Source organism: Papilio machaon, chromosome W, assembly GCF_912999745.1.
Source record: "Papilio machaon chromosome W, ilPapMach1.1, whole genome shotgun sequence".
Classification (NCBI taxonomy): domain Eukaryota; kingdom Metazoa; phylum Arthropoda; class Insecta; order Lepidoptera; family Papilionidae; genus Papilio; species Papilio machaon.
Window position 1 is genome coordinate 8,869,143 of NC_060015.1, and position 6,733 is coordinate 8,875,875.

General features: G+C 34.0%; 1 pseudogene; it reads right to left on the minus strand.

Moving 5' to 3' along the window:
- Positions 1-203: 203 nt before the first annotated feature.
- On the minus strand, positions 204-6,517 carry LOC123720911 (annotated as a pseudogene).
- Between the last annotated feature and the right edge of the window lie 216 nt (positions 6,518-6,733).

A 6,733-nucleotide genomic window follows, 5' to 3' on the forward strand; every position in this document is an offset into this window, starting at 1 on the left:
CCTCATTATAGTCAAGACCTTGTTTCTCGATTGGACAAGAAAAAAAAACCACTAATAATAATAACAGTGTATTTAAAGATGTCATAAAATTTTTACAACGTAAAATACTAGTATATTGTCATTTATTTTTGACTTAAAATAAATTATTGTTCTCGGAAGTAGATACCAACATTACAGAGAGATAACCAATACAGTTTGTCTCTCATTATCTTTAATAAAAGATACAACAGTATACTATTGTAGTGTAGACAACAGTATACTGTTGTATTATTCGGCAGAAATCACGATGAAAATTTAAATTTTAATTAAATTACTATTCACAAATGCTGTACAGAGTATTTATAAATGATAATAAGTTAATATTTAATCCCCAAATGATTGGTGCATAAATTTCTTGGAATATTCATACACCACGAATAACACAGCGGTCGCTGGTACTGTCCTTATAAGCGTAGGTTTTAATCCATTGTAAAGAGCTAAGAAAACTAAAAAACAAATATAAATAAATTCACGCAAAGATTATTTTGTTTACACCAAATGACAAAGTGAAATCAAGATTTTTTTTACAAAAAAAAGATGACATGAACGTGAAAAAGTGTTTTCACTGTTATTTGTGAAACTTGTATCGCAACTTGAAGTGTGACTTTAAACATAATCTAATATATAAAATTCTCGTGTCACGGGGTTCGAACTTGAACTGCTCCGCCGTTTGCCGTTTGCTTGACCGATTCTCATGAAATTTTGTGAGCATATTCAGTAGGTCTGAGAATCGGCCAACATCTATTTTTCATAAACCCTCCCCCCCATTTAGTTTTTTTTTTTAACTGCGCGCGGACGTAGTCGCGGGCGACAGCTATTATTAATATATTATTACTAGAAAAACCTTGTATCAGTATGCGATTGTGTATTAATAAAACTAATAATTATTTTGTTTTATCATAACCAGATGGATATATAATTGTGTTAAATCTAATTAAAGGTAATCGATGTCTATGAGTAAATTGCACGAGAAACCGGTTAGTGTATAAATAACTACTTTTCTAGTCATAGTATAAATCATACGCACTAACAACTAAACATGTTATGGACATTAAACATTTACACTTACACACTTACAGTGGGTTTTTGAGATCAAAGTCACCGTTTAAAACATACTGTTATATCGATGGCTACTAGGAATAAGGGCCAATGTTCAAATTAATAATTTTTCAGGTGAGGCTCTCAAAATTTAGACCATATAGGAAAATAGGCTGCGTAGGCCCTTTTACTTCAGCAAAAAAATAACATTTATACCTATAAATGTGTATTTTATTTATTGCATGTTGTTAACTAAACTAAGAGGTAGCTTTTAACACAAAAAAGTAAAAATTATCAATTTTTTACTTTGGCCCTTATACATAGGACTCATCGATATCTGTGTTGTCAAAGGGATGTTATGTTTTACACAACGATTTTGTTCTCAGAAACCCACGGTTAAAAGGTTATCAGTTTAACGTAAGCATGAGTTGTCTACGTTATTCTGATAACCTTTCGATTCAAAACAAATGGGCACAAATAGAAATTGAACTAGACTATCAAAGGACATAGAATTCTATACTTGTGCTTGTTTATAATTAACCTAAGTTTTTTTTTCATATTACAAGGTGGCAAAGGAGCAAAGGAGCGGCCATATGAACTCCTCGAAATGGCGAAGCGACCGCTGCCCATAGACATTCGCAATTGCAGATGCGTTGTCTACTCTCAATCGACGAAGGAGGAGACACACAAAAAGAGAATATTTAACCTTCCTATGCATCTCCTCCTCTATCAAGTCCACCTCCCCTTCCCATACTTTCCTTATAAGAAAAAGGGTGGGAAGGGAAAGAGGACTCTCTAAAGAGGAAGTCCGTACCTGTAACCCATATAACTAGTTTTTCCGAAGTAACTCGCACTTTTTATTGCTTGAAGGCAGAGACAGGAGTCGAAATTAGCCTTTGTTTATAACCAAAATAAAATATCTTCGAATATATTGATTCGGATAAGCCCCGAGTTTACTAGTAGTTTTGTTAATTATCTTACCTTCTTTCTTTACAATCTCATAGCCCACTGTTAGGAACTTTAACTTTTTGTTTGATATCTGAACACGTGACTTGATAACATCGGAGGGAAAGATAACTGTCCACAGCACACAGCCGCCAACTGCGCCTGCGATCATGGTTTTTACAAAACCTATGTCATCCTTCGACTGTCCCGGCTTCGCTAATAATTCTCTTGTACCTAAAAACAAAAAGTTGTTTACATGCTTCATCATCAGCTCACTATACGTCTCCACTGAGGGGCTCGGCGCCTACCCCAAGTTAGGGGTGACTAGGCTATAGTCCACCACACTGGTCCATTACGGGTTGACTTCACACATATCTTTTCAGATTTGTGCAGGTTATATCACGATGTTTTCCTTCACCGTAAGAACGTCAGATAAATGTAAAACATATAAGTACATGGCGGGATTCGAACCCATGACCTGTAGATTGTAAGTCAAGTGCTTATCCCTTGAGCCACCGACGCTCTCATTCCATGCTTAAAAGCTTTAAAATTGCATCATTAAACTATGATATTGCTATCTACATTTTTTAAATGTGTAAAGTGGCAAATGAGCAGTAGAGCCAAAATTATGAATGGCATTTTAGATAAGATACAATTACTGACGAATCGATTTATCGCAAGTCATCCGAAATTAAATTGTAAATATTTATATATCGGTTGTACGGATTCGTTAACTTGTAATAAATTCTTTCGAACCTTCATATCCACCGAAAAAGAAGAAATATCCCGGCATCTCTCTCATAATGGTGGGTACTAGACCTCTGAAGAGACCTTGTATACCATACTGCTTGAATATTTGCTGAGACAGCTGTAGTGGTGTTATCTAAAATTAATACAACTATTAGCTACAATCTGCCCTTGATATCGCGTACATTTATCTAAAGGCAGTGATAGTGTAGGTACATGTGTAGTATAATAAAATTAACGCTAGTTACACGAGCTATATAAAAGACTAGCAGTCGCCCGCGACTTCGTCAGCGCATAATTAAAGTAGCCTATAAAATGCCCGCGTCAGCTACCTTTTTGTAAAAGTCCCTTCATAATCGGTGCAGCTGTTCCGGAGATTATTCGAAACAAACGCGGTCTTACGGAGAGACATACATACAGACAAAAAGTTAAAATTGGTTTTTCGTTATCATACACATGATGTATAAAGACATTTTAATTGTATTAATATGTATAGAGTATAGATTATCGTCTATTTAAAATAATTACTATGTACATATTTACAAATTATTTTACAAAGTTACACTTGCGATAGAAATGAATGCGCTCAATAAGAAAATCAAAGGAATTGCAGTACACTCGGAGCCTATAAAAGTAAAACTGAAAGAATAATCTTGCTAATATTATAAATACGAATGTTTCGATGGATGGTATGTTTGAAGGTATCTCCAGAAAGGCTCAATGGATAGATGTAGATAGATTCTGGAAGAACATATAGGCTACTATTATGTTTTTGTCCGCGCGGAAGGAGTCACCAGCGACAGCAGTCTAATCTAAAATTGAAAAATCTATGCGCTCGTGATAAGTAATTTGTCGCACTTCAAAGTTAATTCATAATCGGAAAATTGGACTAGATTCATTGACAATTCGTTAGTTACTGCATCATCCCTCTCATTCATTATCTTTGAGAAAACAATATGTTTTATACGGAGATTTTGGTCTCAGAAATGAACGATAAGTTATATTGTTTAAATTTTTCAGAATAATGACATGTTTAACAAAATACCCAAAATTCATCATACAGCTGTTTGGGAGCCTTGCACGTTGACCTCTCTCATGGCTTGAAGTTGGCACTTGATCAGTTCTGTGGGACACAGGGTGAATGACGAGAAGAAAGCAGCCAGGAATCCCGCTGATGCGTTACCCATCATGGAGAGTTGATCTGTGCTCTAAAATATTGTAACAGTTTTTTATTAAATATAGAAAAAAAAATAGGCATGTAGTGGCTACAATTGCGTGAATGTTTCAAAAAATGGCGGGATATATGGAATAGAATACCTATACATATATTTCGCTCGTGAATGAATACTCTATTGAACAATTAACAACCTTTTGACCTGTAAATTTCAAATCACACGAATACATATTATACATACTAACGATTCAAAATAAAAGGGTCACTGACTTTTAGAATTGGTGCCATTTTACAGCTCACAGCCAACATTCAAATTAACTACAAAAGATTGCCTAGACAGAGAGTTAAAAAAAAGCAAAAATTAAATGCAGTAATTTAATTTTTGTATTTTTCAATTCCAATTGGTTCCAAAGTGGAATTTACATTGCCAACATGTAGCATTTGGCATGCCCAGTAGTAATATCCACGGATTGCAGATTTCTATTACAAACAACGCAACCTGCCAACGCATTCATCTATAATATATATATACTAGCTGTCGACCGCGACTCCGTCCGCGCGCAGTTAAAAAAATAAAAAAAAAGAAAAATAGATGTTGGCCGATTCTCAGACCTACTGAATATGCTCACAAAATTTCATGAGAATGGGTCAAGCCTTTTCGGAGGAGTATGGCAACGAAAACTGTGACACGAGAATTTTATATATTACAAAGAAAGTCGTGTTAGTTACACTATTTGTAACTCAAGATCGGTCGAACTGATTTAGCTGAAAATTGATGGGGATATAGCTTAGAACTAGGAGATGGACATAGGAACTTTTTTATCTTGTGTGCATTTTTTTTATTTCGCGCGGATGGAGTCGCGGGTAAAAGCTAGTTTGATAAATAAACAAACATAAACAGGACAGGATATAATGATGGAGACATTCTGTTTTATTAAAGCCTGCATAACCCAGCATGAGCTCCAATACTGCTTTAACTTGTCATCGCTAATTAACAGACGTGTAAAAGATCGTAAATGTATATAATTAAATATTCGAAAAATTTCGCCTCATTCATAAAAAAATAAAAAATAAAAGTTTACCTCGGTGCCCGTTAAATGACAAACAAACTTTTGACAATAGCCATATGCTGCAAAAAGTACAGAGTTCTCTGCAACATTAGCCATAATTGCCGGTGTGGTCCCTGCATATAGCCCTCGGATTATGCCATCATTTTTGAGTGTCTGTTTTAAACAATCATACATGCCTTTATATAGGTGAGGAAACGTTTGCATCTGTATCCAATGGTTGTCCAACGTAAACCACTGCCACACCACCTGGTGCAACAATTATTAATAATTATGTTATTACAATTATTACAGAGAAATACATCACAATATAAATCTTAGCCGTACAATGTAAATACATGTACAGTCACAACTACCACACTTCCAGTGGTAGACACCAGCAACAACAACATCTGTTGCACAAATTGGCTCGCTCGTCGTAAATACCACAACACCACAGAAGACATGTCTGAAGTGGAAGTAATGTGCGTGCATTCTAGAAGCCTAAATTTAGTCCTTGTTCCCTTCCCACCCATTTCTTAACAGGATAGGAAGGGGAGGGGTTTAGATGGAGGAGGGGATGGGAAATATTATCTTTCTGTGGGTCTTCTCCTCCGTCAATTAAAGGTACAGTGTATAATAGCACCTGTATTTAAGAGAGTTCCAAAGGACCACAATATTTTTCTTGCTTATAGAAGGATTCTGTCTTAACAGAGTTTCTAGTTTATCTAGGTTCTAATGTATTAACAATCATTTTTGGATTAAATTGTTATAAAGGTAATTTAATTGGATAAGGGAATTATCCATACCAAGTGATCCAGCTATAAAATCAATTGCTCCGCTTTTTAAGCCTTTGCCCTCTGAGGAGTGTACCATCTTAACTTTTTCTTAATAAACCTGAAAGGAAGAAATTTACAAAACTTTTGCTTGACTAATAAAATTATTATTGGAAGTAGGATACTTGGATGAGTTACACTCTATGGAACATTAAGTTTTTTTTGGGGGTCGTAGCTTATTTTGGAGAAAGTCATAAAAAACCGGAAAAAAAGGTTAGGTTAAGTTTAGAACATAAAAAAACTGGTTAGGTTATGTTTGAAACATTTTAAATTAAATCGAAAAAATGTGTGAAAAGTGAAAATGTATGTTATGTGTTATTTATAATATAAATTGGTCTATTTTATATTAATGTGATTATTACAAAAATGGTGAATGTGAACATACCTGTTACTATGAAAAAGTACGATTTTTTTTTCGAAATAAATTACGACCCCCAATAAAACTTCAAAGCAGTGTACAAGAGATCATTTCCTATCGTTTAAAATTAATTTTATTGAAATTCACTTTTGTAAAGTATTACCAAAAATAAGCACTATTTATAATAGTATGTTTATAAAATTACACGGATATCTTTTTAAATACTACAACAAGCGTTTACATTTTAATGAACAAGAATTAAAAAAAATTCACTACTCACTTTATTAATTGTATTCTTATTTAAAACTAGGGCTTTATAAGTTATTAATATAAAGTTTAATAGTATAAGAAAAAACACACAAAACTAACACAACCAACAACACAGATATTACAATTTGAATTGTTGAATTTATGATTTGTGACGTTTGACATTTTGGTAATATTTGACAGTTGACATTCACAGAACAAAGACTAAATCGAAGACAAGCTATTTCTTTGAATAAATAAAAGTAACCACTTAACCAAAAAACTTGAACGGCAATTAAGTTAT